We start from the raw sequence: 18,807 nt of genomic DNA, 5'->3' as shown, positions 1-18,807 counted from the left end.
CCTTCTTTAAATTCGGCTAATAATAGAACTTATTCACAACTCTTAACCTCTTTTGATATATTGGGTGACTTGAATATGGCTAGACATGAAACTCCCTCAAGATAAACTTCTTGATATCACTACCATCCAACACATAGATCCCATCCCGAAATATCACCAAGCCATTTACCGTGAGATGATAATCCACATCCTGTTCAATTATACTCTATTGTAACATGTGCTTAAGCTATTGCTACCTATCATCATGCTACCCTGCCTACAAGAATTTCTCCTACAAATCTGTCTCGTAAGACCTCACAACTGCAACATGGTTTACCTATACTCTCCTACTGAGAGCATCTTTAACCATCTTCTCCTTTCCTTTAATGTATCTGATCTCAAAGTCAAAATCGCTAAGGTTAACCAACCATCTAGCTTTCCTGACATGTAGATTAGGTTGGAAAATAGATACCTGAGTCCACTATGGTCCCTCATCAAAATAAACCTCCTACTAAGAAGATATTGCCTCCACATCTTCAAGGCATGAATAATAGTGGCCAACTCAAGATCATGAGCCACATAGTTATGTTCGTGCGCATTTAGTTTCCTTGAATTATAACACACCAACTGTCCCTCCTCCATAAGGAATCCACCAAGTCCTCTATTGCAATCATATGTATACACCATGAACTCTTTATTTGGATATTCAATCTTTAGAACTGGAGCATTTGTAAGAAACTGTTTCAACTTCTCAAAACAAGCTACACATTCCTTTGTCCATTCAAATTTCTATCCTTTCCTCTGTAATGATGTAATAGGATAGGAAATCCATGAGAAGTTCCCGATGAACTACTAGTAGTAACTTGCTATCCCCATGAATCATCTAACCTCATCCACATTCCTAGGAGCTACCCATTCCATGATAGGTCTAATCGTTTTCGAGTCCAATGCTATACCTTTTTTGGAAATAACATGTCCCAAGTAATGTACTTCTATTTGAAAGAAGTTGCATTTATCAAGTTTGGGGTACAATTGATGCTCTCTAAAAAAAATTAACACTACTGCCAAGTGTTCTGCATGCTCTTCCTCATTCTTATAATATATCAATACATCATCAATGAATGCTATCACAAACCTATCCAAGTAACAACACAACAAACTATTCATCAAGCACATGAAAGTAGTTGGAGCATTAGTCAAACCAAAAGGGGCTACAACAAACTCAGAATGCCCATAATTGGTCCGAAAAACAGTCTTGTAGATATCCTCTTCTTTGATGCACATATGATGGTACCCTGATCTCAGATCAATATTTGAGAACATTGTTGCTCCATTCAACTAATCAAAAAAGTAATCAATCATTGGAAATGGATACCTATTCTTTATTTTCACCTTGTTCAGGTACCTATAATCAATGCACAATATGAGAGTACCATCCTTGTTCTTCACGAATAGTATTGGTCCACTCGAAGGCGATACAATTGGTCTAATGTATCCCTTGTCAAGCATTCCCTTCAACTGCAACTTCAATTCCACTAACTCAGGAATGCTTATCTTATAAGGCCCCTTTGATGTTGGAGCTGCTCTTGGTACCAACTCAATAGAAAAGTCCACTTCCCTGTGGGGAGGAAAATCTAAAATCTCTACTGGAAATACATCCTAAAACTACTGCAAGACAGGGTACCTCATGAGAATTTCCACATCCTTAACATCCTTACCCTTGTCACTAGAAATATGAGATGCAAGCAATACACACCCCTTCCTGCAACTGCACTTAGCCTGCATAGCTGTAATCATCCTTACTGATGTAGGCTTCTTATTTCCTTGCAATATTATCTTTTTCCCATTATCATCCAGGCACTCAATATGCTTGTCATAAAAATCTACTTTGGTCCTATGGAGCTACAAACAATCCATACCCAAAATCATACTATATGATCACAATGGAAGCACATTTAGATGTGTTGATGTAGGCATACCATTTAGATCAAATGCACAATCTCTTACCCAATGATGAACTCTCTTCTTAGTGCCTGTAGCCAATTGCACCAACCAAGACTCTACATGTACTTCTTTTCTAAAACCACACTTATCCACCAGGTCATGATTAACATAAGTATAGTTGGATCCAAGTTCAATAAAAATTGAAACAACTCAAACACAAATATTACCTTCCATCTCAATAAAGGATGCCTCGTGATCTTTCTACTTGTTGTCCATAAGTGCATAAATCTGAGGAATGTTGTGACCAACATCCCCAACTGTCTATGCCTCCTGATCACTGTAGATCTGAGGCTTGCCACCCTAGTACAATGGGTAATCCTTCTTGTAATAATGTTTTCCACAAATCCATCACTACAATGGTCCCCTACCATCACCTCTATTCTGTTTCTCTCTAGGTTGAGGTCCATGTCCCTTCTCAGTTTCATTATGCTTCTTGTAAGGAGAAACGTTTTCTTTCTCACCTGCATCCTGAGGTCTTCCTTGCTTCGGTGGCCACTTCCCTTTGTCTTTCTCATTCCCGTTTAAATCACGCTTAAGCTCAAATTTACACTTTTATTTCTCATAACAATGCTTCAATTTCCTTCTGGATTCCTCCGGCGACTAAGGCTCATCAAAACCAATCTGGTCTCTATATGCTACTAGAAACCCACCGATGAACCTTTAAATGTTTTCTTTCTCATCCTTGAGGTAAGGAACATACCTCAACAACTCTAGGAACCTACTAGTATACTCACCATCTTTCATATAACCCATCTGTAGTGCATAAAACACCTTAACTCTCTCATCATAATATCTTTCAGATAGGTACTTCTTCTTGAAGAGGCTTTCGAACTTATCCCAAATCAACTCTTATTCTCGAATGCCTCTGACATTCTTCACATCTTCCCACCAAATATCTTCTTTCCCTTTAATATTAAAGGTAGCTATTTTGGATTTCATGTTCTCTGAATAATAATGAAATCTGAAGAATTTCTTCATCCCAAGCGACCATACCTTTACATCTTTTTACATCATTTATCCATGAAATGTAAGAGGCTTGACTTTCTTGAACTCCTCTGGAAAGTACTTACTCCTCCTATAAGGATGATGGTAGTGATTATGGTGATTATGTCTCCTTTATAAGGAACTAGAATAAAACCCATACATACCAGTCCTCCTGTCAAGTGTATCCAATGATCTTCCACCTCTAAATGTGTCCCCTCTATCCAACCTGTATCATGACTCAGACCTACTACCATATGTCACATTAGTGTTCTCTTCTTGTTCTTGTTCCTATCTATGCAAGTATAAAAAATTCTAAAGGATCACTACATTGACCTCTTCACGCTTTTCCCAAGCCCTTGTAAGTCTTTCCTGAGCCTCAAATAACATGTCATTGTCTACCTTGCAACTTCCGATGTTTACACTCAAAATCCTTAATGTATCTGCTATATCAGGAGAATACTCATCTCCTTACTGCTCAATTGATCTGTAGGTAGAGTCACCTGAAGTTTAGTCCACCATTTTTCTCGTCATCTCTGATCTTGTTCTTCTTGCAAACATGTCATTTCGATAAACCAAATAGATACCATAATCAAAATCATACCTTGATGACATTCAGGGGAGGCTATCTCATCTACAAAATCAATCCAAATTAGCACAATATAGGTATATACATAATCATATCAATATATTGACATCATGCATGAAAATTCTAGCTACATACGATGACCTCATGTATGATAACCAAAACCATGACAATGCATGCATAACAACATGCATCTGGCCCATCCAGTCCAAGTGTTTAAACCATGCTCTGAAACCAATTTGTAACCACCTCTCCCAAATTTACCCACGTTAAGTGGCCTTCTAGGGTAAACATGAGATGAGGGATACTATGATATGACCCAAAATCCTAGCTTCATTAAGGAAGTGAAGTTGGCAAAGGAGACTTTACTGACCTCCCTCAAGAGTTACGAGACCCCCAGGAGCTAAACAACCACTCCAGGTGCCCAAACCCTTAGCTAACTTTCCTTTTTAGTGATCTAGGCCCCTAGTCACATGCATGAAAAGACCTCCATGAAACTCTAGGCCTCCAATCACATGCATAATCCTGGAAGGTAGTGATTATAACCCATAATTTCTAGTTCTGAGCATGCGATCGCAAAATCAATACCACCATTTCAGGGCCTAATTCCGAACCATTGTCTAGAACTTAATGAGACTTTCTAGAATGATATATAACATCAAAAAAATTCCATTCATGTAAAAATTAGTCAAGAACTTGATCTAGCTAGGACTAACCATAACAATCATTTTTTCAAACATATAGTGAACATAAAATCTATAGGTCATGAATGCATATATGAACATAAGGGCCTGGAAATTATCTGAGATTCATGAAAATAAGGTCTAATTCCCTCTCTTAATAGTTGCAATAACATTTTTTATCTCATGAATTCATCAAGCAACCAAATACAAATCAATTCATGAAAAATCCATAGCTAGAGGATATAGCAGATCCATGCTTATAACCAAAAAATAATCATCATAATAACCATGAAATTACAACCATAAAATCATCATATTAACTGGTACAAATTCTTCATGGATTTCCATAGAGAAATAGGTATCATTAAATGATGCAAAATCCAACCAAGTCAGGGACTTCCATGTACCCCCTAACTATAGATTGGGCTGAAACAAATATTTATTTCAGCCAATCACCTCCATGACATGTTCCAAGAATGAATGTGGGATCTCATGGGATAAACACTAACATAAACAACCAAGGGAATCCAAAGGCTAAACCACCTCCACCATCACACTATCGTGATCTCACCTAAACTGGTCCTAAGATCTCAAAACCAAAACAAGCTTCGATGCCTCAGAATTCCTTCCCCATCCCTTGTGAAAATTTCTTGTCTCCACCCACTTTTTGTGGGTTTCCCAGAGAAAGCCATATCCAACCCTAACCCTTAGGATTTTCCTAAGACCACCTCACCCAAATCCAAAACCTTCCGACAATACAAATCTCAACCAAGAATGAATCTCATCAGACCATGGCTATCCAAGAAATGGAAAGGAAAGGCTAAAACAGTGTCAACCAAGAAAAACCCATGTTGTTGACAACAAATGAACCAAATACACAAATGCATGCACCATGAATTCACACTTCAACTAGGAAATAACACATGCAACATGTTACTTGCAAGTCCCCTTGTTGAAGCTGCTATATCCAATCCTCCCTTGCTTGTCCATTACTTTCCTTGTCCTTCCTTTGGTTTTCCTTGCTTTCCTTGTCCTTCACGTGCTTGTCCTTCATTTCCTTTTCCTTCCTTTGCTTTCTTTCTTGATTCTTCCTCTTGGTGCTCTTCTCCTCTCTCTAACTAACTCCAAAGGAAAATTGACAAAAGGCCACAAACGGATTCTCTGATGCCTTTAATTTCTTCATTTTCCTTCAATTTCCTCCTTATGCAAACCTGTGACCTTTCATCTCCCTTTTATCCTATTTTCCTTTATTTTCATAAATAAATTCCAATAATTGCCATTTTTCCTTTCCAAAGCCTTTACCATTTCTTTTTCCAATTTCCTTATCCATAATAAATAGCAAGTGATGCCCACTAGGATGTATTTTCCAACATTGAGCTTAGAATAAGTGTCCCATGACCTTCGTCTTATTTTTCCTTTATTAACTTTATTACATGAACTTTTAATCTGGGGATGTTACAAAAATATATGAAGGAAAATTATTACATGATAACTAAGTTAATCAAACTATGAAAATAAATAAATCAATTTAGTGTTCAATGTGACCTGTACTTCTCTATATTAGTGATGGTTGATAAGGTGGGACCTTACAATTGGTGAGAGTCCCTCTATGTTTGTCATATAAACACTTCTAACTGTTGTACTTTGTTGTTCATCAGTTAACATGTTGATGGTGTTAGTCATGCATAGGATAGGTTGATATTGTTTCTAGAGGTCAGGGGTATGTGTCTACAAGGAGGCACTATTATGATTGTAAGCCTAGCTAAGAATTAGACCAACATGCATTATTTTTCTCATGGCTCAATTGTACAATTATGTGCTACTTTAGAAAGAGATCCCTCTTGCCTACTTGAGGCAGATATTAGGAGTAATTACTCCTCTCCTTTCAACTCAATTTTCTCCACAAAACAAGAAAGGAAGATGCTTAGATCATATCAGATTACCTGAAGTTTTCAACATAAGAATTAGTAATTGAAAAGTCCATAGGATCAAAAAAGTAGAGGGAGATTGTTGACAAGGGGGAGCATGTTGGTATCTTTGCCATCAATGTCAAAGGGGGAGATGTATCTCAAACAATAACAAACACAATAGAGGGAAATGTATTGATGATCATTGGAGATGTTGTTTTATTTGATCATAGTCTTTCCATTAATGCCAAATGGGGATATTTTTAGAAAGATGTTGTCATTGATGGCAAAGGTGATGAGGATGAAGACAAAGGAAAATAATATGATGGGAGATTATTAGAATATATTGGTAAAGGAGGTGCTCATTGATGTCAAGTATTTGATGTCATGTGTTGATATGTTGTACTGTTAATATTGGTGTATCCATATCAAAGGTAATGAAATGGAAAAGGAAGATAAGACTACAAGAAGAAGGAAGATCAACACATGGATGGGAAAGGTGTTGCAAAGCTCAAATGTTTCCAAGTAGATTGGTGAACAATAGTGGTGGAGCTAATTGGTAAATATGAAGATATTTTGGAATAATTTCTTGTATAGTAATTCACCTCAAATGTTTTTGGAACCCACTCAGATGGAAAGAGATTTGAAAGATATTTCCTGTGGTATGTGAAGTTCATAAATGACCTCCTAGATTGAAATATATTTCTAGTCAAAGGTGAGAACCCTTAAACGCAAAAGTTGCAGAGTTAACTTGGTGGAATATCCTTTGCAGCTAGTTTAGTTTGGCATTGTTCCCAAAAGTGGTTGAGCCTTTTAGTGGAGAGGCTAAAGGAGGTCCAAGTAGACATGGAGCATACAACAAAGAAACGACAATATCGTTGATTGGCTAATGGTGCAGTCCCTTATAACACGGACCTCAATAGAGGTAGCTTGGAAGGAATTAAAAGGGTGCACAAAGGAATGACTGGGAAGACATAACACTTAGTAGAGTTAGTAGAAACGACATGCATTTTATTGCCTAAGATTCAATGGGGAGATTCCCACTAAAAAAATATACTCGTGAAGGACTAGCCCAAAAGAAATAGAGATGTGCACAGAAGTTGAAGGCCCGGGATGCTAAACAACCTCGAAATATGTCAAAAATGCAGAAGTGGTCACAACCCTTATAAAATTTACAAAATAAATTAACACAAAAAATAATGGCCTGGACCCCTTTCTCTCTCATCTCAGGGAGGACATGTGGTAAAATCTGAGTGGTTGGTGATGATGTCAGCATGACATACACAGGGGACACATGACATACGGATTCAACCATTTACTAAATCTGGGTGACACGTGTCACTGTACATGGCAATGTTGACTTAAGCATGACATCTTCATGTAGGTATTATTCCAAAAGGTTTTGAACAATGCATAAGCAGAGGTTGCAGGATAACGAGATGTCAGGCATACATGGTAGACAACTTAGCTTGACATGAATCTGATTGGACATAAGAAGATGGTTGCTACCCACCAGGAAAACTCATCCGAGTACCCATATCTCGTAGGTAACACAAGCGACTGAGGAAGAGGAACACTTGGCTAACTAGGCACTAGTATGTGGTGGAAATTGTAGCAGAGCCAAGGATCAATAGAAGGTGGAAAGGTGGACCCACATTCACACATAACCCTAGAAGGTAGACCCCAAAGGTGTTTATGAAATAACATTGGGGAAAAGAAGCCAAGGGATAAAAGCACAAGCACTAGGAATAGTTTTGTGCGACGTGATGACCGATAGAGTGGAAGATTTGCAAAGGTAGTTAAGCTCTCAAGGATTGGAAGAAATTTAGGCCCAACCAACTAATATGTGGAAACATTTTATATTAAAGAATTTGGGGCTATATGGCAATAATCTCACAAAGTTTTATTTTATATATATTTGCCAACATTTTTATATAAAGTGCTTGGGATTTTGCATGAAACAAGTCAAGAATATGATTTTAGCATTTGTGCCAAATATAATAGCACTTCCAAAATGGAAAATGAATGCATGAATGATTTGGCAACATTATGGCAACATGGATAGATTAAGATGCAGAGTTTCGAGTTGAGCCAAAGTTGGGTCTCACTTAAAATAGAAGAAGCTCTACTAAATCCTATAACTCACCAAAGTTAAGGAAAAACATTGTAACTTAGTTCCCCTCAAGGAAACAACATAACAAAATTTGATGACTTAAAGAGCATATTCAGAAGAGTTAGTTGAAGCAGGAGAAAGACACAAATTAGAGATTAATGTTAGCATTCAAATGCAAGATAGCAAAAGCTTAAATTCCAAAAATATCAATCCAAATTCCTTTATAAGCATAATCAAATTTGCAAAGTGAGTGGAGTGTGCAAGTGTGCAACAATGTTTATTGGAAGAGTTGTGTGAAAGGTTGTTGGTGCAACTTGATGCATATTGCGAGAATGCATCATGGGTGAATCGTAGATCATATTTGTTAACTAAATAGGTGCAATTGGTGATATTGTTTAAATGGTTTTTGGATGAAGAGTATTTTATGGTGATATTGGAAAATTGTAAAAGATTGATGTTGTTGATATAGTTTGTGATTTGTTTAGTAATCACGAAATTGTTGAGGTGTTTTAATGGTGGTTTTGGTGAGTATTTGAGGTAATAATATATTTATTTATTAAGGAAATTGGCCTATTTATTTGATTTTGAAAATGGATGAAAGATGGATCAAAAGGGCCAAGAAGTGGTAGCTTGCATTCTAGGGGAAAAATTTCCTTTCAACGTTCTCTGATAAACGAGCAAGGGTAAGAGTCACTTTCATCTATGGATGATAAATGAGCAGGGGAAAGATTCCCTTTCAGCAGTGGATAATAAATGAGTAGGGAAAAGAGTCCCTTTTAATGAAAACTGATAAATGAGCAGGGGCAACAGACCCTTTCAGTGGAAGTTGATGAACGTGTATGGATAGAAGTTCCTTTTAGTAGCAGTTGATAAACCTACAAGTAGTAGCTTGTGGGGAAATGACGTAGTAGCAAGTTGAAGCTTGTATTTTCCAAAAAAATAAAAGGAATATTGATGTCTGAAATATATGTTGCGCATATGTAAGATAATGGTTATGATGTTATGTTTTACATGATTGAGTTATGATGTTGGTTACATGAGTAGTTTCTAAAGTGATTGAAAAGTATAAATTGTTAATATTTGTATGATTAGGTCACACTACTGATTCACCCCACCACTCAGTAGTGTCTTGGTTTCCATTTTTTCTAACAAAGAATACTAACAAAAAAGCACAATATAAATTTTGTGGAAAAGGACCTAGAGGCAGAGGTAGAGAAAGTGTTGTTAGAGGAATTGAAAAGGAAAATGAATTTTCCAGTAGCTAGGGAAGTAAAGGAGGAAATGATACTTAAAGTGGTAGATGAATTGGAAGAATAAAAGATAAGTATATTATCACTTTCTGCAAATTTGGCATAAAAGGGCATAAGGAAACTAAATGTCTAGAAACACATAATGTAGGAAGAATAGGTGAAGCTTGAACATAGGTCATAGAGATAGGTGAGGCAACCACGATTACTGAAAATGTAATGGTTATTTAGTAGGAACAAGGTGAGGATTTAATGTTCCCAATGGTGTTTCTTAAACCTAAAAACAAGATAGTAGAAGAACTTGAATAGAGAAGGTTTTCAAGACTAAATGAAAGGTTCAAGGAAAATGTTGTAATTTGGTCATGGATGGTAGACGTATAGAAAATTTAGTATCCACAAAAGTCATAAATAAGTTAAAATTAAAATGTATTATCCATCCCAATAAATATTTGGTTTTATGGTTAAAATTGGGACAAGTGACCATGACAGATCAATACTTGTTAAATTTTCAGATTGGAAGATTTACTAAATAGGTCTTATTCCATGTGGTAGAGATGGATGCATGTAATGTACTTCTCAAAAGACCATGGTTATTTGATAGGAATGTTTTCCCTAATGGTGGAAGGAATAATTATGTATTCAAAAAGGATAAACAATAGTACAAGTTGGAACCAAAGTTGGAAATTCCAATGATAACAACATGAAGTAGTAGAAATCAAGATGCGAATAGTAGTAGCTAAATTATTATGTGATCAACTAAGGGGTTTTTGAAGAAACTAAATAATATTCATTTATGTTTGGCTATAATGCTGAAACAAGTCCAAGAAGGTGAGAAAAGGAACTCAATAGCACCTGGAATTCAACCTTTTTTGAATGCATTATGGTTGAAGGAATTTTTAAGGCTTGAAGATGCATACTAAAAAGGTAAGGCCATTTTTTATTTCTCAACAACTAAGTGTACCTTTGATTTGAGAAATTTTCATGGCTTAGCAAGTTTCAACAAGAAATTTATCAGAAAGTTCAGCAATATTTGTGCACCACTTATAGAATGTACGAATAAAGGAAATCTTCAATGCATGGTAGGAGTCGTAAGATAATTCAAGAACTTGAAGAAGAACGTAACCAAACAACAAGTTTTGGCACTTCCATAATTAATTAAAGTGCTTCAAGTTGAGTATGATGTGAGTAATTCAACAAATATAGTAGTATTGAGTCAATAAGGAAGACAAATTACATTCATTTGAGAAAATATAAATGATGGTACGAAGAGGTAATATGTTTATGATTAGGAGGTATTTTCTATTATAGAAGCTTTTAAGAAGTGGAAACAATACTTGTTATTAAAGGCATTTTCCTTATTTACTAATCATAAGGCATTGTAATACATCAAAAACCAAGTTAAGCTTAATTAGAAGCATTCCAAATGGATATAATTTTTGCAAATTTACACACTTTTTTTGAAACACTCCTTGAAAATCAAATAAGGCTGTAGATGCATTAAGTCAAAGGATAATGCTATTGAATTCCTTGTTTATGGAAGTTGTGAGTTTGGAATGTATGAAGGAGTTGTACAAAGAGGATTTAGATTTAGTAGAAGCTTGGAAGGCATGCGAGGAAATTTGGACTATTGATAGAACTCTTTATTTCAATTTTCACATCTACGAGTGATTCTTGTTTAAAAAGAAAGGTTTGTGCATTACCCAAAGTTAATTGCACCTGAATCTTATCAAATAATTGCATAGTGGAGGTTTGATTGGACATTTTAGTGTTGAAAAGACCACATCATTAGTGAAAGAGAGACACATTAGGTCCAACATCAACAACGATGTTAATAAATTTATTGTGTGTTGTAATATTTATCAGTTAACCAAATGAAGGAGTCACAACACAAGGTTGTATACTCCACTGCAAATACTAGATAGGACTTGGGAAGGTGTAAGTATGGATTTCATTTTGGGATTACCAAAAACAAGAAAATGGCATGACCCTATTGTGGTTGTAGTGGACAAGTTTTCAAAGATGTCATATTTTATACCATGTAAGAAAACTATAATTAAGTGGTTTCTTCCATGAAATTGTGCGATTACATGGACTAGTAAGGAGTATCACCTCTAATAAAGATACCAGATTCCTTGGACATTTTTGGAGAGTACTTTAGAAGAAATTTGGTTCCAAGTTGTTGTAATATTCCACTTACCATAAAAAAAAATGGACAAAATGATCATGGTTCTTAGCAGGAGTCTTGTGAATTTTTTGAGTTTGAGTGGAGAAAAACCAAGACAATGGGATTTAGGTTTTGTACAGGATGATTTCACTTACAACAATCCAATCAATAGGTATATTGGAAAGAGTCCATTATAGACTGGTTATGGTAGGTCACCAAGGGGAATTATGGATTTGGTTAAGTTTCCAAATATAGAAGATAAAAGGATTGTCAATGAAAATGAATTTTCATCAGACATGCAGGAAATATATGAACAAGTCAAACAAAAAAATTCAACAAAGAAATTTTAGATAGAAGCAAGGGGCATGTCTATGATGGAGACAAAAGGAAGTAGGAAAATTGGTGATGGAAAATTTAAGGAACGAACAATTTCCTATAGGTACATATAGTAAAATAAAGTATAAGAAAATTGGATCATGACAAGTCCTAAAGAATATTTTTGATAATCATTATAAATTGGAGTTATAGGAGGAATTTAACATTTACATAATATTTGATGTCATTGACTTTATGAGTTTCATTAAGGAAAAAAGGATGATGAAGGAGGTGCCTTAGATGGGTGGAATACATGATTTCCTATTAATCCAACTAAAGAACAAGAATAGGTCATAGTGAAGAGGGTTATTTAAAGCACCTAAAAAAAGGAATATTATGAGTATTCAGTTATGCAGAGGAACATTGGTTTTGAGGATGAATTGTGGGTTTGTAAAGTGTTAACATTCCTATAAGGACCTCCCTCGTTTAGAATGGTTGCAACCTCCTCCACGTGAGATGGAAGCTCATGGTTTTCTTTCCAAGTGTGTTAGATATAGGTGTGTTCTTGGACAAAAGAAGCCCACATTTATTGATTCAAATTAGTAGCTTAGGAGATCAAATAAGTGTGATACAACGTTGTTCTACTATTTTTTTGTTGCAATACCATATTTCTAGTATGTTGTTGTGACACCATTGTTGTCACATCACTGCTGCAACATCAACCTACTGTTATGTTGTCGTAAAGCTATTGTAGAAACACCCTTGTTGCAACACCACCCTATGACTAAATTATTGGGATACGATTTTTTTGACACTATTGTTGAAAAAACACGCTACTGTTATAACATTGTGACACCATTTTTATGATACCACCATTGCAACACCACCCAGTTGTAACATTGTTGTGACACCATTACTACAATGACACCTCGAGGTTATGTTGCTGCAAACCTTATGGTTTTTTTAGGTTGCAACTTGTTGTAGCTACTACAAACCCCTCTGAATTTTTTCCCTCATTTAAATTTTGGAGCCCATTAATGATCATGTGAACTATTTTTTTAAGTCATTAGAGTCTATTCATACTTTTCCTAGTGTCCAAGTTTTCTTCTAGAAATCCTAACCGTCGAAACTACTTGGCTTCACATGCCTAGTTCTTGATGTCTTCATAAGCACACCTCTCCCAAGAAGCTCTAGAACACTTCTTCTAGATAGTGGAGGTCACTCCTTCCAACTAGGAAAAGTGCACTTCCTTTCGACAATCAGGGTGCACTCTTAGAACACAAGTAAGCACACATCTTGTTGATAGAAATAACATACTAGTTCCAAAAGACAATTATAGCGTAGTTCCCGAAGAAAGTGATTTCGCACACCTTGTTTACAGTCAATGCACACTTCTTGTTGATAATGAGAGCACACTTACTTAAGTCAGTGCTATCAATATTCTAGATGCAGGCAACTAATCCTTATCTCCTAGTTTTCCCACATGAATTGAGCGCACTCACAAACCATAACCCTAATTGCAAGTGTGCTCTCCCTATATAAGGAGCCTAGCCTAGAGCTCATTTTCACATTCATCATTTGCTTTTAATATTTCTACATTCTTTTAGGATAAGGAGCATTCCTACTTGCAAGTGCACGAATTTCCAGGTAAGTTATCCATTTTTTTATTTTACTTTCTTTTTCTTTTACAAGTCTCACTTTTTCTTTCACATCAGTCCATTTTGCTTGCCTTTTATTTTTCAAGTGTCACCTTTTCTTATTTTATCTCTTGCATGTGTTTCTTTGTTGTTGCATGTGTCGTTTTTACTGTCTCTTCGTGTTCTACGAACTTTCGCATTCCAATAATGATTATGATCGAATATATGAATAAATGCATGCTAGTATGTTTATCCTTATGGTTTTGTTTTCTTGCTCCTTTCAATACTTCGTCAATGTGTAGAAATTAATAGAAATTTTCTACTACTGGTCAATTCGAACTGAAAACAAGAGATTACAAATTTCCTATACAATTACGTGGAATGGAAATGACAATTTAGAAACACATGCAATGACATGCAACCATAAAAACCACAAGAACATAATGATTTTACAGGGGAACCAAACTAGGAAAAAACCCCTCTGTCGCTTTTCATTGATCAGATGGGAATGTAAAATTATTACAATGTCTTGCTTTGAGTTTGAAGCACACTTTGCATTGTAAACTTGTTCTCCTATTGGTTGTCCTCCTCTAGACAACTCTAAACTAATTCAAGCCTCCAACTTCCTCCTATTTCCTTGTGCAATTCAAGGGAAATTGAGCTCCTAAATAATAAGGGAATTCTGCATTTCCTTACACAATTCCCAAGGAAGTGATCACCTAATTAATTACCAAGCTTATACATTCAAAATTTATACAATTGATAATTAAAATGTGCCTTCTCTTCCACTCTAGCTAGATAATTCAAATTCCATGAATTTCTGGACTATGTTTAGGTGATTGACTAGTTTAGCTGAGAGGTCACTGAGTTAACAATAGTTCTACTACTAAAATGATTCAATTATTGACTTGAGCTCAGTTAATTGAGTTCAACTGAAAATAAATGAACTAGATTGCTAAATTTTAGCAATCAACACATGCACAACACTACTCCAATCCTCTAACTCAAATTTACTAACTTAACTAGTAGACAAGGCCATGTCACTCTAGCTAACTACAATACAAGTCATCTTGGTAATGTGGAAAATCAAATTACTCAATTTGACTAAGTCACAAGTCAAATTGATCCTTTATCACTACAATTTCTAAAAATCCCTCTTAGCAAGAAAGAGATTTTGCAACACCCCTATCGTGCACCTGTGGAATTCGAATTTGCCTCTTGAAAATGCCTTTTTGAAGATATCTGCATCCTTCTACTCAGTTTGAATGTATTATAGCATCATGATTCTCTTCTGCACAAAATCCCTTAAGTGATGGTACCTGATATTAATGTTCTTGGACGTGTCATGAAATACTGGATTCTTAAAGAGTTTAATACAACTCTGATTATTACCATAAATCATTGTCGGATCCATCTCCTAATTGAAAAGACCCACAAGTATTTTCCTCATCCATATGGCCTAACATGCTACTTGACTTGAAGCCATGTATTCAGCTTCTGTTGAAATGAGAGTTGTTGGTCGCTAGATTTGCATACTTTTACTCACCCTTATACCCTATTCTTTTGATCCTTTTCACGCCAATAGTGGTTAAATATCTTAAAATGCACAGTTATACCTCTCGTCGTGTCTTTATGGATTATTAGTCAATGAAGCATAGTCGTAGGGGATTATTAACTAAGTGGCCTGCTAATTTAGTTATTTTTGCAAATTTAAAGGGAGAATGACCAGGACTATGATTCACTAAACAATGCTATCAAAGTTGGGAACGCTATCCTTGAATACTGGATGCAACGGTGAATCAACCTTTCGATTGACACACTACTTTCGTTTAACATTCTGTTTCGTTTTGAAAACCACCATGTAATTAAGGGCAGACAATGTCGTAATTCTAGGAGCTGTATTATTCATAAATTGTATAAAGTAGAGTTGTTGGCTGTGAAATCTATCACCGTTAAGAGTCATTAAGGTTACAGGAGAAATACTCTAACTTTGAGTCTATAAAAACACACTTGTAATATTTCTTTTATTAATGACAAGTTGATCCTCTGAGCATATCGTGATTTTTTGATCTCGCCACAGCCCTGTTCAAGAAGTTGGGCCCACTCTCCTGACTAGGTGCTGCTAGATTAGATGTGTGTTAGGTTTATTTCTGTAAGTTTATTATTGTTGTGAATGTTTATCAATGTGTTGCTGTGAGTCCTTATTGTTGTTACTCTTATTTTTGTTACCTTTATAACTTATTGTTACTCTTATTTGTTGTTACAGTATTTCTTGTTGTCACACATTGATGAATTTATAATTAAAGTTCACTTTTGGGTAGGGAAACTGTGGCCTACACATATAGTGCATGATAGCCTTGAAACAACTGGTAGAACCCCAGGTTGACAATTAAATGTGGATTGGGCGAATTTCATGATTCATACATTGAAACCAACATTTTGGCATCATTGTCGGGGAGCCTATCAAAGGTGAAAATGTACAACCAGCATTGACCATAAGGCTGATCTCTCATCTTAGGGAAGGAAGTTTACACCTTTCTCCAGGTCTTGAGTATTACATCGTTTGGTTATTTGGATCCTTTCTTTTCTTGTTTTTGTAGGATTATTCTCTTGTCCTGGGGAAGGAATTTTTTACCACCTTGCTCCAGGTCTAGAGATTGAGATTGCTTTGTTTTGATTTCATATGTATTGTTCTCTCATCCTAGGAAGGGAAGTTTTATTATTTTCACCCTGTTACAGGTCCTGAGCTTGATTTCTGTGATTGGATTATTTTCTTTCTTTTGTTTTCTTTAGGTGGCACTCTCTCGTCTTGGGGAAGGAAGTTTGTATCTTTCTCTAAGTCTTGAGATTTTAATTTATGTGAATGTTTCACTTTTATTTCCTAATTGTATGAACAAACACACCAATAAAAGGGGCAGAGGGAGACCACCGAAAATAAAAGGGGTTGATTTGGGCAAAAAAAACTTACATCCAAGAGATCATCTCAAGGGTTGAGTCTGGAGCATCGTCACGAGGAGCTGCTAGGGTAAGATCTCATATGAGATCTGGAGGGAAATCCATTTTACAACCAGAACCTCCTCCAATAGCAGGAGTGTAATTTGGGGAAGAAGTAGCAGCAAGCATATGATATGAGGAACTAAATATGGAAAGTTCAGAGGAAGAAGACTTGAAGGAATTATTGGCACCATTTAATCAAGGGAGTGTTGTTAAACAACTTCCATCACATGTTATAGAACAGCCAGAGCCAGAACCTGTTGAAATTCAAAGTGAGTATTGGCAGATATTCATGGCTCCTGCAACTTTTTCAATTGAATTTACAATTGGAGATCTCAAAGGTGATGCACCTATGAAACCTATTATTTTGACATCACTATTCAACTTCCATGGTCTTACTTCTGAGGATCTGTACACATTACTTTTTGAATTCGATGTTGTTTTTCGGGGGTATGATTATATTTTTTATGCTAAAAAATTGAAGATATTTCTAGCTACTTTGAAGGGCACAACTTTAAGATGGTTTATGGGTTTGGGGGGAAAATATATCTATACATGGGTTGAAATGAAGACGATTTTCCTCCAGAAATATCAAGACTACTACAAATACGAGGATGTAAAGGAAGAAATTTTTAAGATTATGCAGAAAGAGGATGAGAATATGAAAGATTTTGTGGAACACTTTCAATATAGTTTGCAAAGATTCAACCATGGTCACTTGGATAAGAATATCTTGAAGATAATTTTTCTCAAGGAACTGAGGGAGGAATCTCTGGAGCTATCGAACATAGTAGGTAAAGGAGATATATCAAAGGAGGGATTTGATACCATCTGTGAATTATGTATCAAGTGTTCATGAGGGGCTGCGAGACAGAGGCAGGGAATACGAAATCTCAAAACATCTAACAGTGGAGTTACAAAGGATGAAATTGGGAATCTACTGGATAACCTAAGAACCAATATCCTAAGCACATTATCATCACAACTAGATGTGTTGTAGGCAAAGAAAAAGCAGATGGACGTAGAGAATGCCATGTCTATTTTCTGCCCTCAATGCAAGAAGAAGAACTTGTTGAAGGATTGTCCATTAAATTCCGTGGAGAATTGTGCTATATGTGAACAAAGTCATTCCACGAGAACTGCCTGTCTCTTCCTGGATTGAAGACTATATTTCAGGGGATGAGTGAAGAAGCAGAAAAACTTTATTTTATGGGATCAAGGAAACCACGACAACCACGACCACCGAATATGAATCAAGGTATGCCTCAAGACTCGTCTCAATATTTTAATAATATGAATTTTGGTCAGCAGTTTGTACCTTTTTCACCTTCTTAGCCACAATCTTACCAATAATCGATGCCCTGGAAACCCTAGTGTCCTCAATCTGGTCTGAATTCTTCATGGTCCCAGAATTGGTGTGGACCTCCTCCTCCTCCTTTAGGAAAATTCCCCCAACCTATGCCATAACAACATCTACAACTACCTACTAATATGCCCACTAGTAATCCTCCTCTTCATCCCCAATTGCCTGTCCAACCCAATCTGAATCCAAATAATAGAGGGGCTCAACGGGTTGAGACACTCAACCTCCCTCCATATATTATTGCCACTATGGAATGTAATGAATTAAATATTCGATTTGGTTGGGTGGTCAATACTCAAACTTCATCTATAATTGTTGAGCATAGTAATGATGAAGTCTTAGAACTAGAAAAAAGAACGATAGGGGATGAGCCAAGACAAATTCATATAAAGCAACAAACCCCTTCACAAACTATTGTTACTAGAGGGTGCCAGATTGGTCCACCCTATCCTGAAAGATTATCTTTGAGAAAACAATGTCTTGATCCTAAATTTGACTTTTTGGGAGAATTGCAAAATTTATTCGTTAAAATTTTGTTACTTCAAGCTATGAAGGATGTACCAATTTATGCTAAGAAAATTAAAGAATATTGCTCTAAGAAACTTGGTAGAAAACCAAAGGACCCACTTACTATTCATGTCATTGGTAAATTATCAAATATAATGATGGGGAAATCTATACCTGTCAAGTACGGGGATCCTGGGAATCTGATTCTGGAAGTGCAGATTAATGGGGTGGATATCCCAAATGTACTAGTAGATTTGGGGGTAGCGATTAATGTTATAACCTCTGTAACCGTGTTTACCTTGCATTTTTGGAACCTTAAACCAACTC

The sequence above is a fragment of the Pinus tabuliformis genome, chromosome 2_2 (genome assembly GCF_031772625.1).
Source record: "Pinus tabuliformis cultivar Carrire ecotype Pingquan chromosome 2_2, CPIR1, whole genome shotgun sequence".
In the NCBI taxonomy this organism is placed as follows: Eukaryota; Viridiplantae; Streptophyta; class Pinopsida; order Pinales; family Pinaceae; genus Pinus; species Pinus tabuliformis.
The sequence above is the reverse complement of the archived record's forward strand: the minus strand, read 5'-3'. Positions refer to the sequence as shown.